General features: G+C 42.5%; 1 pseudogene; it reads left to right on the forward strand.

Moving 5' to 3' along the window:
- Positions 1-13,547: 13,547 nt before the first annotated feature.
- On the forward strand, positions 13,548-13,946 carry LOC116642512 (annotated as a pseudogene).
- Positions 13,947-17,563: the final 3,617 nt, after the last annotated feature.

Genomic DNA, 17,563 nt, shown 5'->3' on the forward strand with positions numbered 1-17,563 from the left:
TACCCTAGCATCTCTTTCTAGATATTGCCCTGTCTTGCTCTTCCCTTTGAATTAAAATTCTTCAAAAAGACTAGTTTATATTCTACTCTCCACTTCTTTTTTTAATAAATATTTTTGATGACTCCATTTTATTCTTTTTTTAAAAAGATTTTTTTATGTATTTGAGAGCGAGAGAGAGAGACGGCAAGAGAGAGCACGAGCTGGGGGGTGGGGAGGAGAGGGAGAAGCAGACTCCCCACTGAGCAGGGAGCCTGACACGGGGCTCGATCCCAGGACCCTGGGATCATGACCTGAGCTGAAGGCAGGCATTTAACCAACTGAGCCACCCAGGCGCCCCCACTCTTCACTTCTTTACCCTTGTGTCCTCCTCAATCTGGTGCAGCCTAGCTCTTTTCTTTGCCAACTCCTGTAACCTCCAGATAAAAAAGTTAATGGATGCTAGTCAGCTCTGACATCGACTGACCTCACTATAGTATTTGCCTCTTGACCATTCCCTCTTTCTTGAGACTTCTCCTTAACACTACCCTTTCATAAGTCTCCTCTGAGGAGGGCTCTATCCTCTGTGTGTCCCCAGGCTCCCCCACCTCACACCAGCCCTCTTCTCTACATTGAACCAACTCCGTAAACTTCCTCATTGAGTTGGAAACTGAACTTCTATTTCTATGCGGTTTAGTTTTATGAGGAAGAGCGATGCAATTTGTTATAGCAGTCAAGTTCTTCGGTTCTGCTGGTCTAAGGACACATTTTACTTCTCACATATTATAGTCACTTCTCATTAGCCATAGCAGCTGAAGTGAGAACATACCAAGAACAACAAAGTTTTCCTAAACTTTTAAATGCTGTTTCTAGATGGCTTGTATCATGCTGACGCCCAAATTATAAGAGTTTAAAAGGCACAGGGAAAGCTGGGACAGAGGAAGTACAGGATGTAATCATTCTGAAAGCAGAAGTTGCAGAAGTAGAGTTGGATGCACCCTCACCAGTCATTACTCAGTGTCTGGGTGTACATTTGTAATAGCGCCTTTGTTCATTTCTTGCATTGGGTCTCAAGGGGGCTGCGGGGGACGTCAGAAGACATTGTTCCTTGAACATAATAGTCGCTTAATAAATATTCATTGAATGAGAAAGCAGAGACAGATGCTTCAGAACTTCACAGATACGAAGAGTTGTTCATTGAGCTACGCTGCAGGTTTTTGGTGTGGGTGGAAGTGGTAAGAAGATAGTGTTTTATGTGGAACACCTAGGGCACAGAGGCAAAGGAATAGAAAATAGTGCCACGAATAGCTTCTAATGTGATTATGTAACAAAGTTGCCCAGAGTTGAGGTCTCTTTAGTTTAGACCCAAGGAAATGTGACATCCCCCAGACTTTCCTTTTTATATTCCTTTAGCTTTATTTTTCAAACTGGTATCCATGTAACACAAATGAACTCCTTTGAGCCAGGCAGTGAGGTCACAGAGGCAAGGAGACTCAGTCTATACCACATGCTTTCACATCGCACATCACATCGAAACTTGTTTAAAGATGAATGAAAATGCAGGGGCGTCTGGGTGGCTCAGTCAGTTAAGCGTCTGCCTTTGGCTCAGGTCCTGGGATCAAGCAAGCCCTGCGTCGGGCTCCCTGCTCATCAGGGAGTCTGCTTCTCCCTCTCCCTCTGCCACTTCCCCTGCTTGTGCTCTCTCTCTCTCTCTCTGTCAAATAAATAAATAAAATCTTAAAAAAAAAAAAGAATGCATATAAAGCCTCTAGTGTTTAGTATATAGGATACACTCAAGGAGTTGTTTTTGTTGATTAACGCTGATGTGGTGGTCTCTTGTGCTCTAGCTTAGGTAGCCATGTCTGTTTTTGCCCCACATAAACACAAAAGTGGAACTCAGAATCTCTCCAATTTCCCCCCGGAGAATCCATTTACAAAAGAGTAGTGATGGGCAGCATAGGTTTTACTGAAGATTTTGTATGGAGAAGAAAGCACCTTAAAATCCATAAGTGGTTCGATCCCCCAAACTTCTTCTCTTTTACCTTTACATGGGGTCTTCTCTCTCTCATGCTTTTCCACCCGCACCCAGCTTCTTGACTTCTTCCCATTGCTCTGGGGATTTCCCCTGGGAACATCAAATTCTCCATCACGCAGATTGATTTAACTTGGCCCTACTTCCAGTTCCACGTGTGTAAACCCATGTCTCTCTTGGTGTTCAGCAAACAAAGGGTTACCCAGATCTAATCTCCTTATGGGGTCTATATGTCCTGTTTTGCCCAGTTTTTACTCATACTGCCTCAGCATAATTATTAATACCCCTCTTCATAGTCTCAAAAATGACTTGATTTGGATAATAAATTATATGTTCCAAGTTGTACATAACTTTTCTCCGTTGAGTAAGCTAGTTCTTTAAAGCCTACCTATTTTCTCAAATGAGATTGATAACGCTTTAGTTTATATTTTTTAAGTAGGCTCTACTGTCCAACGTGGGGCTTGAACTCCTGATCCTGAGATCCAGTGTTGGTGTGCTCTACCATCTGAGCCAGTCAGGTACCCAGATATTGGCAACTCTTTAGATAAAGGACTCAATCTTCTATGCGTTTGTATCATCTTTCTTGGTAGCTATTCAATAGGTACTTGTCAAATTGGACAGTGTGAGTCAAAGTGTATGAGCAGCCTCATGCAGGGGTGTGTGTGGGCAGGACTGTCCTTAGAGAGAATGTTCATGCTGGGGAACCTTGGTCGGAGATCAGGTTGATGGAAAAGGTGGGACCTATGGAGGGCAGGAACTGCTTGAAGATTAAATGAGATCGTGTGTGTGTGTGTGTGTGTGTGAATGCAGAGAGATCTTAGTATAGTGGCATGTAGTAGGTAGTCAATGAATGTTAGTTTCATTCTCTCATATTTATTTTTTTTTTAAGATTTTATTTATTTATTTGACAGAGAGAGACACAGCGAGAGAGGGAACACAAGCAGGGGGAGTGGGAGAGGGAAAAGCAGGCTTCCTGCCCAGCAGGGAGCCCAATGCAGGGCTCCATCCCAGGACCCTGGGATCATGACCCGAGCTGAAGGCAGACGCTTAATGACTGAGCCACCCAGGTGCCCCTCATTCTCTCATATTTATATCCCACTAGCTTTTTTCTAAAAAGCTTTATTGAGTTATATTGACATAAAATTATAAGATATTTAAAGTGTACATCCTGGTGATTTGATCTAGCTCACTAGCTTTTTTTTTTTTTTTAAGATTCTATTTAGTTGAGAGAGAGAGCATGAGCGGGGGGAGGGGCAGAAGGAGAGGTAGAAGCAGACTCCCCTGATGCAGGACTTGATCCCAGGACCCCGGGATCATGACCTGAGCCTAAGGCAGATGCTTAACTGACTGAGCCACCCAGGCGCCCTATCTCACTAGCTTTTTATGTGACTTTACATTTGCCTAATATTGGGCAGTTTCCAAAATGTTGGTAAAAACATTGTCTAATTTTAAGTCTCAACATCCCTCTGAGGGTGTATTATTATTATTATAATATCCCTCTGAGGGTGTATTATTATTATCCAGAGGGGATAATAGGATCCAAGATATAACAACTTTGTTTTCAAATAATCAATATCTAGATTCTTTAAAAAAAATTTAAAAACTGCATGAAGAGCATTCATGCAAATGAAAATAAAAGAAAGATAATAATCCAACTAATAAGAGTTCAATCACCCTAACAAATTAAACTGTTAGATTTTTTCCATGTTTCACTATGCAGACATAATTTTAACATTTTAATTATAGTGTCAAAATAATGTCCTTTTTTCACTTAATATACTATCTCTCTACATAATCTTTATACATTTTAATGACTTGTATTATAATTTATAATTCATGTAACTTCTAGTAATTGGATATTTAGGCTGTTTAAAAAAATATTTGTGTTTGGAGCGTCTGGGTGGCTCAGTCCGTTAAGAAGCCGACTCTTGATTTCGTCTCAGGTCATGATCTCAGGATCCTGAGATTGAGGCCTGCATTGGGGCTCCGCACTCAGGGGCGGGGGGGGAGGAGCGCTGCAGAGCTGGGGGGGTGTCTGCTTGAGGATTCTTTCTCTCTCTCTCTCCCTCTGCCCCTCCCCCAGCTCATGCATGCATATGCTCTCTCTCTTTTTCTCAAATAAAATAAATCTTAAAAAATAATTGTTTTTGGAAATGCTGCTGCAGTAAGCAGCACTGGGACTTTAGATCTATGTTTTGTATTATTTTTTGGGGGAAGGAGGTTCGGAGAGCATATTTTCATGGCTCCACAACAGGCAGTTTGAAGATAGAAAAACTCCTTTAAGTTATGGCAAAGTTGCCTGAGGTCTCTGTAGATCTATTTCCTTTCTGTCCCACAGTACACAATTCTGTGCTATTTTATCTAATGGTATCTTAATGTTTTTTGTCTACCAACATATGTGGACATTTACATGACATAGCTGTTAGGTATTTTCTTGTCATATTTGCTACAGCTTCTATGTCCCAGGGAGGAGATATTATTGTGATCCAAGATAGTTATGGTCTTTAATGTCAAATTAGTGGGAATAAGAAGGGATAAGACTGGAGAAAGGAGAATCAGAAGGGTACAGGGACCTAAAGAGGAGATGACGAAGTAAGGAGACCATAGTGGGAATAGCAGTAATATTTTGTATTTGTATAGTATTTTCCAGTGTGTAAAAAACATTTAAAAATCGATTATCTTATTTGAAGTGGAGAGAAGGATGGATCCTAGAGGCCCTGCAAAGAAAGAATGAGTGGGACTTGGTCACTAGTTATATAAATTAGTAAAGACAGATTCCAGTGATCTAAAATAGGTCAAGTGCAATTATCTTGAGCAATCAGGTATTTACCATGTACTTTTTCAAAAGATTATTTATTTATTTGAGAGAGAAAGAAGGAGCAGAGGGGGAGGGACTAACAGACTTCACACCGAGTGTGGAACCTGACGTGGGGATCCATCCCACAATCCCGAGATCATGACCTGAGCAGAAATCAAGAGTCGGCTACTTAACCGACTGAGCCACCCAGACACCCCTACCGTATACTTTTTAATGAAAGGGTGTTTCTTTTTACCGATGTCATGATTCTCATTTTATACATATGAATTCTGCACTTTTGTAAATTGCTTAGTGTGTATACATGAAAACCAATTTCTTTGCTTCTATTTCTTTAAAGAGAAAAAAATTTGAGGTTAGGCTGAAATGTTAACTATCTGACAAAACTCAGTAAATCCAGCCAAGAAAATATCTAGCTCAATTTATATAACACATAATACTGATACTTTTTTGCAAACATGATGCATTGACAAATGTATTGAAATAGATGGTTTTGATAGCATTGGTCATGGGAGTCACATTGCTCTGGGCAGAGATATCACAAGGCATCATTTGAATTAAAGAGACTCCTTTAATATCAGATATTTATCTTGGGAGGACAGGTTAATGTTCAAAATTAATGTTTTCACAAAATGTCAGATTAATGCATTTAAGAAACAAAAAAGGAATAGATTTGAGAAAGAAATATTCAAAAGCTTCAATATGATTAAGCATAACATAACCACAGGTTGTATATTAAATTTATCCACTAATTTTTCTAACCTTGCCTTTGCCAGGGTGGAGTTGTCTACAGGAGCCTCATGTCAGCTTGGGCTCTTTCTCTCTACCTCTCCCCTCTTGGTGAGGCCAAATTCATCTTGGATGTTCAGTTGTTTCTGCCTGGGTTTCTCAAGTGCAAGTCCTTTCTGTCTTTAATCCATGTGGTTTTGAATCCACGTGGTGACTGACCTCTTTTGTTCTGTTAAATGTTACATTCTGTTTGAAGCACTGGGGCCTAAACTGAAAGGGTTAGAGGAAGAAAACCTCCCCTGGGGAAGTGATTGTACTTTAGCACAGAACCATCTATGTATACAATCTGTTGGCTCCTACTACAAGGAACAGGATGTTCTGGATTAGCTTTGGGTCTGCTTTTATCTGCCTTCCCACTGGAGCTTAGAGGTCTTTCAGGCCAACCAGTTCCACCATTCATGACCTTCAGTAGAGCCTGGTCCCAGCTCATATCAATATTCAGAAACTGAATAGCATGTCTTTTCATTAAATGCAAATAACAACGAGTCCAAGAAGTTTGTGCTGATTAACCCTCGAGATGGCTGGGTAATTGATAAATTCATGACTACTTGGGATGGGGTTTTAAGAGGATTCTGATTATGTTTCTTTGACAAAATTAAAATTTGATGGTGTTAAAAAGAAAACCACAGGCCCCAAATGGTGTCACTTATGTTAAGGCCCCATGTCATGAAACCAAAACTCAATACCTAATCTAACTACAGTTTCAACCACCCCACCCCCACCCAGAATGTAACCTTTAACCAGCCAAACTAAATTTTCTGGTAGATACTAGGAGGTAATTTCCTAGCAGACCCCTTTTGTTCCCCTTAGGAGGGTGACATACCTAAAGCAATGCATTCCTTGGTAATACATTCCTTTTTTACATCTCTTCTCTGCTTTTAAAAACCTTCCATTTTGTACAGTTCTTTGGAGCTCTCCTGTATTTGCTAGATGGGATGCTGCCTGATTCATGAATCATTTAATAAAACCAATTAGATCTTCAGATTTACTTGGTTGAATTTTTTTTTTTTTAAAGATTTATTTATTTGATAGAGAGAGACACAGCGAGAGAGGGAGCACAAGCAGGGGGAGTGGGAGAGGGAGAAGCAGGCTTCCCACCGAGCAGGGAGCCCGATGCGGGGCTCGATCCCAGGACCCTGGGATCATGACCTGAGCTCAAGGCAGACGCTTAACTGACTGAGCCACCCAGGCGCCCCTGAATTTTGTTTTTTAACAGTGTAAAATTGGGGGGAGATTTGCCTAACCTAGATAATAAAAGCAAAGTCGTAACCTTTTTTATTTGTTTGTTTAAATGAGATGGGGGATGCTGGGAGGATAAGAATGAATTGGGAGAACATGGAGATCTGTATTTGGAACATGAAAAAAATGTACTCGGCCATTAAAAACTAATATTAATCATCACTACTTTAACTACGTCTTGTAAGTTGACTACTTTTTAGGGAAATTAAATTTTGTCTAGATTATTGGATAATGTCTGGAAAAATAATTTCCTCACGTGAAGGCCTTGGATCATCAACTTCCATTTATACTTTTGATCAAATGCTGTTTGGCTAATACATCGCAAGAGTGATTTAAGGTATTTGCCTTTTATTGTAGTGTCAGTCATAAGGCTGGTTTATTATTAAGTAAACAAATTAAAAGCTTCCCTGAAACTGAGAGAGAAATGTTGAGGGAGGAGTTCATGCCGTCTGTGTATAACTGGTTGTACCATTTACTCTTCTTATGCAGAGGGAGGCATGTGTTTGCGATGGACACGGCAGCTACCGACATGACCCCACTATCAGAGGAAACACTAAGCCCTCAAACCCTTTGTTTCAATAGCACAATATATAATCAAAAAGGTAGGAGTGCAAAAAGTTTTTAATTTTGATGTAGTTCAATGTATCTATTCTTTTCTTTTGTTGCCTGTGCTTTTGGTGTCATATCCAAGAAATCATTGCCAAATCTAATGTCAGGAAGCTTTCCCCCCATCTTTTCTTCAAAAAGTTTTATAGTTATATCTCTAAGTCTTTGATTCATTTTGAGTTAATTTTTGTGTATGGTATAAGGTAAAGGTCTCTCTTCATTCTTTTACATGTGGATATTTAGTTTTCCAAGCACCATTTGTTGAAAAGACGGTCCTTTCCCCTTTGAATGGTTTTGGTACCTTCATCAAAAATCATCTGACCATGGGGCGCCTGGGTGGCTCAGTCGGGTAAGCATCAACTCTTGATTTCAGCTCAGGTTGTGATCTCAGGGTTGTGGGACAGAGCCCTGCATTGGTCTCCACTCAGTGGGGAGTCTGCTTCTCTCCCTCTCTCTCTTCCTCTGCCTCTACCCCTCCCCCCCCGCTTGCGTGCTCGTGCAGACGTACACATGCTCTCTCTCTCTCAATAAATAAATAAAATCTTTAAAAAAATCATTTGACCATATATGCAGTGTTTTATTTCTGGACTTTCTATTCCATTCCATTGGTCTATATGTCTATCTACATGCCAATACCACACTATTTTGACTACCTTAGCTTTGTAGCAAATTCTGAAATCAGGAAGTGTGAGAACTCCAACTTTGTTCTATGTTAAGATCGTTTTGGCTATTCAGGGTTCCTTGAAATTCCAACTGAATTTGGGATGGATATTTTTTTAATTTCTGTAAAAAAAATATTACTGGGCTTTTGATAGGGATTGCACTGATACTCTAGATCTCTTTGGGTAGAATTAACATCTTCCAATCCATGAACGCTGGATGTCTTTCCTTTTATTTATGTTGTCTTTAGTTTCTCTCAGTACCATTTTGTAGTTTCTAGTGTACAAGTGTTTTGCCTCTCTGCTTAAGTTTGTTTCTAATTATTTTATTCTTTTTTAAAAAAGATTTTATTAATTTATTTTAAATTTTATCTGTCTATCTATCTATCTATCTATCTATCTATCTATCTATCTATCTATTTTTGGGGTGGGGAGGGACAAGGGAAGAGGGAGAGAGAAATCCAAGCAGACTCCGTGCTCAGCACGGAATCTAATGCTAGGCTCAATCTCCTGACCCTGAGATCATGACTTGAACCAGAACCAAGAGTCAGATGTAACTGACTGTGCCACCCAGGGGCCCCGATTTATTTATTTTAGGGAGAGAGAGAGAGCGCACAAGCAGGGGGAGGGGCAGGGAGAGAGATAAGCAGACTCCCCACTGAGCGTGGAGCTGGATGCAGGGCTCAATCCCACGACCCTGAGATCATGACCTGAGCCACAATCAAGAGTTGGCCACTTAACTGACTGAACCACCCAGGTGCCTCATAAGTATTTTATTCTTTCTGATACTATTGTAAATGAAATTACTTTCTTAATTTCCTTCTAGGGTTGTTTATTGTTAGCGTATAGAAACACAACTGATATTTTTGTGTTGAGCTTGTATCCTGAAACTTTTCTGAATTTGTTCATTAGTGCTAATGGGTTTTTGTGTGTGTGTGGAGTCTTTAGGGTTTTCTCCATATAAAATCATGTCATCTGTGAACAGAGATAATCTTACTTTTTCTTTTTTAATTTTGATACCTTTTATTTCTTTTTGACTAATTGCTCTGGCTAGAGCTCCCAACACCTTGTTGAATAGAAATGGCGAGAGTGGGCATCCTCATCTTGTTCCTGATCTTAGAGGAAAAGCTTTCAGCATTTGACTCTCAAGTATGATGTTTGCTGTGGGCTTGTCACATATGGCCTTTATTATGTTGAAGTGATTTCCTTCTATTCCTAGTTTGTCAAGTGGAGAATAGTTTTTTTAAAGCTAACTCTTTTTTGAGTACTTATTGTGTCAGGCACTATGTGAAGCTCTTCACATGGATCAGTTAAATTGATGCTTGTAAGGGTCTTTGGGGTAGGAATATTATTGTCGCTCTTTCAGCGATAAAGAGACTAAAGCTTAGAGTTTGTCCAATGTCACATAGTTACTGAGTGATGAATTTGGCTAGAGTTTGAATCTGGAGTTTGTGTTCCTGACTGTGCTCTGTTTATGCTACTACTTAAAGTTTCACTCTTCAACATGTTTCAAATACAAGTCCAGGGGGTTGGGAGTTTAGAGGTGTGAGATGCAGGAGGAAGACGAATGCACTGCACTGGGAAGGCTTCGGTTACCATAGGGAGAAGTTATACATCAGTTGGTTGGAACCAACTCTTCCCAGCTCAGCTCTGAGGAACAAGTCTTCCGTAGAGATTAGATTTTAGAAATCAACTTGCTCAGACTGTGGTAAGCTGTTATATAAAGAAAATGTTAGAAGAGATGTGTTAACACATGCCTATGAAAGCAAGTAAGAAAAAATGCTAAGAAACAAACAAACAAAATGTATCCTCTGGAGTAGTGAGGAAAAGAAATTTATCTGTGTTCCAGGTGTGGTGGCTGCCAGAGGGGTGTGAGGAGAGGCAGCAGTAGGAAGGGTTATAAGCAGTCTCTGCATGGACTGTTTGGATCCTATTCCTGACTTTTCCACTGACTTGCCAGGTGATCTTGACATTGCTTACCTCAGTTTTCTCATCTACAAAAGGGGAATAATTATACTGCCTACCTCAGTGGGTTGTTGTGAAAATGTACTGAGTTAGTCTCAATAAGTGGTTAGAATTGGCCTGACATGTAGCTCAAGTGTACTGGGTGTTGAGATACAGGGAAAAGAGATCCATCAAAGCATGAGGGAGAGGAAGCAAGTGAGCCTGGAAAAAATGCTCCATAAATATTATTTGAACAAAATGTTTGCCACCCCACTCTTGGGGAATTGAGGAGGGAATCTGTAGTCTTCAGAGAACTTTTCTCTGAGTCTTCCTTTGCCTCTGGGGATGACTGGATCCAACAGCCCTGGAATATCCTATATGTTGTCAGGGTTTGAGAGACCTGATGTGGAGTTGCCTGGTTCTATGATAGCCACGTGAATTTCACAAGGACTACCCTCTCTTCTGAAATGGGAGGCAAGAAAGTGTGAACCAAGGGAAACTTAGGAATATCTGTGAAAAATGCTGCCCTGTCCTCCCAAAGATGCTCAAGGCAAAGTGCTTTGGGAAGAATAGGAAAAGGGAAACCCCAGGCAGCTGGGGAAGAAGTCAACTCAAAGGCATGAGGTGGAAATGAGTTTCCTTGTCACATCTGAAGGTACTTCAGGCAGAGGGAGGCATGAGTACTGCCTCTTTCCAGCCCAGTCTCACACCTCTCTCATGGACCCCGCCCCCCCAGGACAGCCATGATGAGCGCCACGTGGTTCCCTGGACTCAGGAGCTCTTTTCTTTTTTCTTTCTTTTTTTTTTTAATGTTTTATTTATTTATTCATGAAAGTCAGAGAGAAAGAGAAAGGCAGAAGCAGAGGGAGAAGCAGGCTCCCCACCTAGCAGGGAGCCCGATGCGGGACTCGATCCCAGGACCCTGGGATCATGACCTGAGCCAAAGGCAGACGCTTAACCATCTGAGCCACCCAGGTGCCCCTCTTTCTTTTCTTTCTTTCTTTCTTTCTTTCTTTCTTTCTTTCTTTCTTTCTTTCTTTCTTTCTTTTCTTTCTTCTTTCTTTCTTTCTTTCTTTCTTCTTTCTTCTTTCTTTCTTCCTTCCTTCCTTCCTTCCTTCCTTCCTTCCTTTCTTGTTAAAGATTTTATTTATGGGGCACCTGGGTGGCTCAGTCGTTGGGCGTCTGCCTTCAGCTCAGGTCGTAATCCCAGGGTCCTGGGATCGAGCCCCGCATCAGGCTCCATGCTCTGTGGGAGCCTGCTTCTCCCTCTCCCACTCCCCCTGCTTGTGTTCCCTCTCTCGCTGTGTCTCTCTCTGTCAGATAAATAAATAAAATCTTTAAAAAAAAAGATTTTATTTATTTATTTATTTATTTATTTATTTTTTAAAGATTTTATTTATTTATTTGAGAGAGAGAGAATGAGAGAGACAGCACATGAGAGGGGGGAGGGTCAGAGGGAGAAGCAGACTCCCTGCCGAGCAGGGAGCCCGATGTGGGACTCAATCCAGGGACTCCAGGATCATGACCTGAGCCGAAGGCAGTCGCTTAACCAACTGAGCCACCCAGGCGCCCAGATTTTATTTATTTATTTGTCAGAGAGAGAGAGCACAAGCAGGGGGAGTGGCGGGCAGAGGCAGAGGGAGAAGTAGGCCCCCACTTTGCAGGGAGCCCAGTGTAGGACTCGATCCCAGGACCCTGGGATCATGACCTGAGCTGAAGGCAGAAGCTTAACCAACTGAGCCACCCAGGCGTCCTGAGCTCTTTTTTTCTTTTTTTTTTTTTTGAGATTTTCTTTATTTATTTGAGAGAGAGAGAGTGCAAGAGTGGGGGGAAGGAGCAGAGGGAGAGGGACTAGCAGACTCTGCACTGAGTGTAGAGCCCAACGCAGGGCTCAATCTCATGACCCTGAGATCATGACCTGAGCTGAAATCAAGAGTCAGACGTTTAACTGACTGAGCCACCAGGCGCCCCATCATGATCTCTTTTAAACCTTTTTTCCATGTCTTTGCACAGGTGGTTCCCTCTGCCCAGAATACCCTTCACCCTCTTGCCTACTTCTCAGTTTAGAGCTCAACTCCTTTGTGAGTCCTTCCTTGCCTTATTGCCCCAAGGAAGATTAAGTGTCTTTCCCATTGTTTCACCAAAGACCTGATATGTACACATAACATTTCTTCAACAAACACTTGTTGTATACCTCTATGCTGGGCCTTGGGCCAGTGTCTAGAAAAAGTTACAAACACACCCTCAGGGAGATGATTACATGAGCCAGAGGTCACACAGTTCAGTTACCTTTTGAGCCACAGATTCTCTTGAGCTCAGGGCCCAACTGGATTTAGATAGTGTGGCCTTGTTGCATAGTTATTAATCGTTGACCTGCTTGTCTCTTCTGTAAGCCATGAACTCCTCAAGTACATAAGATTCATTTTCCACATGTTTGGCTGAACACCTGGCATTATGGAGCAGTACCGAGTCTAGTGCAACCAGAGTTGAAAAGTGTCTGATGTCTGAAGCTCTTGTCCGATGGAAACTTTCTCCTAAGATGGTCATGAGAGGTGTGTGTGTATGTCGGAAACTAAGGTCCAGACTGAAGGGGGAATGACAGAGCCCAAGCCACTGCATGGTGTGGAAGGGGGTGTGAAGAGTGAGTGTGTTTAACAGTGTAAACCACACGTATGGAAATACTGTCCCCATCTCCATTGTACTGATATCCACGTAACATGGGTATAATCTGAAAGGAAAAGGTCCTTAGAGAATTTTGGCAGGAGTAGTGCCTCAGTAACTGTTCTTCTAGAAAATCTTGATTGACAGTCAGAACTTTGGTAAAGGACTGGATGGTTTCTTATATAGGAAAAAACATGAACCGTTTTTACAGGCAGATCTTAAGGTGAGAGAAACAATTGTGTTTGTGTGCTGACAGGCTGGCTTGTTGGAGAGGACGAAGTGAGAGTCATAGACGGGAGGACCCGGAAGGATTGGCTGATGCGCACACGGAGAGATGGTCTCTGGTGATAGTGATAAGGCTGCATATATGCTGGAGGACGCTGAGAGTCTGAGGTCCTGGGAGTGGTGGAAGTTCTCTTAAAATGCTTCAACTCACTCAGGAAAGTAGGAAGCAAGATCATTTCCTCAAATTGAGCTGGGGGAGACATTGAAAGTTTGAAGAAAGAGGACAAGGTGTAAAGTACTTGCCTAGGAGGGTGGGAGAGAATGGGCTATGGAAGGATAATATGCTAGCTGGGCAGCGGTCAGGGCCCAACGGAAGTTTGTCAATTTAAATACACATCAGCTTAGCTGTTCTTCGGCCATGTTCAGCGTGTGGAGCTGGCAGAGTTGGATTCGACCAGAGCTGTGGTTTGGCTGAGTGAGGACACTTTTCCTGGAGACATGCAAGTGAGTTGAGGATAAACAAAGGAGTGACTAAAGTGATTGTCCAAGTGGAAGTGCTGTTACTTCCTTTCTGCTGTTACTTCAAGTGGCTGGTGTTGAGATGGGCAAGTTCATGAAAGCCAGGAAGGTGGTGCTGGTCCTGGCCTGATGCCACTCTGGGTGCAAACTGGTCATCGTGAAGAACATTGACAACGGCACCTCAGACCGTCCCTACAGCCATGCTCTGGTGGCTGGAATTGACCGTTATCCCCCCCTCCGGTACAAAGTGACAGCTGCCATGGGCAAGAAGAAAATTGCCAAGAGGTCAAAGATCAACTCTTTTGTGAAAGTTTACAACTACAATCATCTCATGCCCACAAGGTACTCTGTGGATATCCTCTTGGACAAAACTGTCCTCAAAAATGATGTCTTCAGAGACTCTGCTCTTAAACACAAGGCCTGAAGAAAGGCCAAGGCCAAGTTCAAGGAGAGGTACAAGACCGGCAAGAACAAATGGTAGCTGAGGTTTTAGATATGTTTTGTGTCAGTCATTAAAAAGACACACACACACACACACACACACAAAAGATTATCCATGGAATTTCAGCTGGATAAAGATCAAAGTGAATACATTGCGGTAAGGAGCCCGGAAGAGGTGGTAGGCCCAATCTGAATGTATATCCTGGTGGGATCTAAGGATATTTACTTACTGGAGGGAGTGAGCTGGCAAGATAGGAGTAGGATTCATGAATCGGAGATTGCAGGGGCTTCTCTTGGCCAGGAGGAAATGGTTCCAAGGCACCTGTGTTCGCTGCCAAGAGTGAGGCAGATCCTGTGGGAATCTCACTGAGCTCAGTAGATTGTGGGAAATCACCACTGCAGGAGGCACATGGCTGGCATGCCCCACCCCTCATCCTCCCCAAAGCGGTCCCAATTCAGAGTATGTTGGTTCTGGACCCAGACAGAGAAAAACCATGAGTGGAAACTGGTAGATGATTTGCTTTTAAAGTAGATGCTGGGGGCAACGTTCCTGGGGCGGTATGGGCCTTGGATCTTCACTTTTCTCTCTAAGAGGTGATGGTCATGTGTGTTACCTACATCCATGGACTTCCTAGCTGTGTAATCTGTATCCCTCTCCTATTTTTCAAATCTCAAACAAACAAACAAGCTGGATAATAAGCAAATGAGGCTTATGTTGTTGGTGAGATAAGTCTGCCTCCTCCTGTAGCTTTGTAATTAAGCCCTTTGTAAATTGTGATACATAACTGCTTTTTATTAACTAATGTCTCGACACTCCAGCGACTGGGTGCAGCCCCTGCTGTGCTTTCTGAGGTCCCTCTTGGAGCGGATCCACGTGGGCAGATGGGGCCGGTCCCTGGCCCAGGACACAGGGTAGGGGTGGTATGAAGTGACATGGCAGCTAGGCAGTGAGTCTGGGAAACACTTTGCCATTTCTACACAGATGTGGGAGAAAAATAGAAGAGAGAGAAAGAAGAGGAAGAAGTAGATGAAGCAGAAGGAACAAGCGGAAGAAGAGGAAGAGAAGGTGAAGATGGAGGAAGAGAAATGAAGAAGGACACCAAAGGGGATCAGTCGGATCCTAATCTTCCCGTCCATGCCATCAGCCCATGGCATCTGAGCTCCTCATGACTGATGAGGTAGGGGATCGTCAGGGAGGAAGACCTTCCTCTGCCCGATGATCTTTCCAGCTGGATTTGGAACCAAATTGACATGAGACAGGTTAACAGGAGCAAATCAAATTTAAGGTGTGTACATATGGGGAATCCACACAGACCTGAAACTCTGAAGGTAATGAGGCAACGGGAAGCTCGTATGAGCTCAGGACAAAGCTAAGGGCCTGAGGACACAAAGGCGAGAAAAGTCCTTAGCGAGAAGGTGAAAGGAGATGTTTGGAAAAACAACATTGTTCTATCATGCTTCTGAGTTCCTGTGGTAAAGGAGGTCTCTGTTAGTACTTCTCTCCCTGACGCAGGCTCTCCCTTCCAACGTAAATTTAGGCAGTTATGGGGGAGGCAGAGAGACTTTCCTGCATCTGCTGGGTTTTTATTACTTTTAACTTGAAATAATCTTTATGCCAGAGTGGCATATTGGGGGTGTCTCATCCTGTACCCCTCTAGGGTGGTCACTTGTGCTCAGGCTGAGGATGCCTTCAGCCTGCTTTGGTTTTAAAATTAACTACCCAGGGGCACCTGGGTGGCTCAGTCAGTTGGGTCGTGATCCCAGAGTCCCGGGATGGAGCCCCACGTCGGGCTCCCTGCTCAGTAGGGAGCCTGCTTCTCCCGCTGCTCCTCACCTTGCTCACTCTCCTCGCTCTCTCTCTCGCACTCTCTCAAATAAATAAATAAAATCTTAAAAAATAAAATAAAATAAAATAAAATTAACTGCCCAGACTTGCTTTGCTTTTAAAATTCACTACCCTTCCCTATTTTCATTTTTTAAGAGTTAAAAATTCATAGGCCAAGAGGGTAGTATCTTGCACAATATATGGTTTTGGCTCTACACTCTCCCTATCTTCCTACCTGTTACTGAGTTTTCTGTCCAAATGGGGAAGGAGAAGGGGTCTTGTCCTGCTGCTGGGCCAGCACCAACCTGGGCAGGAGGTATTTGCTGATTCTTCTGTGCCCAGCACCGCCGAGGGCTCCTGAGAAAGACCAAAGACTGTTTATGCATATTAAATGCACATACATATTTATGGCAACCTTCTTTCTCTCAAAAAGATTACAACTTGCTTGAAGTAACAGGCATATTAAACAAGTACATAAAATGTTAATTGCTGGACAGTGAATATGAAAGGGTCTTGAACAGGGTTATAGGCTCAAACCCTCCCAGAGGTGTCAGAGGAGAAGGTGGCTTTTATAAGACAGGCTGTCAACAGCTTTGAAAGGACTTTGCCTGCCAAGTCTCAAAGGAAGATCTTTTACTTTCCTCAAACAGATACAGCCCCCGAGCTGACATGTTCACTTCCTACGTCAAGCTTGGGGCCCGGGGCTACTGGGGATGAAAGGATTGTAGGGTCAGGCAGAGAATATTAATACCCTGTTTTCTTTTCAAGATCGGGAGTGGGAGGGATAGGCACAGAAGGAAAATGCAAGAGAGCTACAGAGTGAATTGCAAAGAAAGCAAAAGTTTAACTAGGTCCTTGCGTCACTTGCCATCTACCCCCCTGCATCCCCCATGTCCTGCCCTGGTTCTTGAGAAAGTAAATATTAACTTGAGCTGCGAAAGTAAATTTCTGCCAAATTTCTGGCCGAATGTTTCTCCAAGGGACGTGCTGCAACCGTAAAGTGTTTTAACAACCCCTTTGTTTGAGTGACTACTGCATTTTCACTTACTGAGAAACCTTGTTCTCTGAAAAAGCATCTCTTATCCAAAACTTTGCTATTTAAAATTGTATCAGTAAGAATGGATATCTCATTCTTGCCTCTGAGTCACTCGGACACAGAAGCAGCTTCAATATACAACTCAGAGAGCTTCAGATAATGGTTGCTAGACACAACATTTCGCAGCTGTATGCTTGACCCTTGAAAAACATGGGTTTGAACTTGACGGTCTACTTATATACAGATTTTCTTTTTAATTTGATAAATACAATATAGTACTGTAAATGTATTTTCTCTTAAGATTTTCTTTTTGCAGTATATAAAATTTATTTGAACATTTGTTATTCTTGAAATTAAGGGGGAGCACATCTGGAAAACACATTGGCAATTGAAATCAGATCCTTGAATTTGCATAATAGCACCTAGGATTTGAGATCGGTGCCTGATTTGAACTGACCAGATGTCTGGAGGTGGGGAGTTCTGCTTGCTTCATGACACTGCCTGTAATGCGATTATTTTCCAGTGGAACTCAAGCCATACCTTCAGCTTGCCTGCTGGGACCTGCTGTACCGAATGGCCATGTGAGTGGATGTAGCAGGTACCTCCCTGTACCTAGGACTAAATATTCTGCTTGAAATTACGATATCCTCATTTGTAGGAGGAGGTTCTTTACCCAAGCTGGGAAGAGGCATTATTGTGAACCTCAGAGAAAAGAGGGTGGTCCCCTTAGTTAATGAAATATTATATATGGTACAATCATCCAGGTATGGAGTGAATAAGGCATGGGAATAAAAGA

The sequence above is a fragment of the Phoca vitulina genome, unplaced genomic scaffold, assembly GCF_004348235.1.
Source record: "Phoca vitulina isolate PV1807 unplaced genomic scaffold, GSC_HSeal_1.0 scaffold23, whole genome shotgun sequence".
Lineage (NCBI taxonomy): Eukaryota > Metazoa > Chordata > Mammalia > Carnivora > Phocidae > Phoca > Phoca vitulina.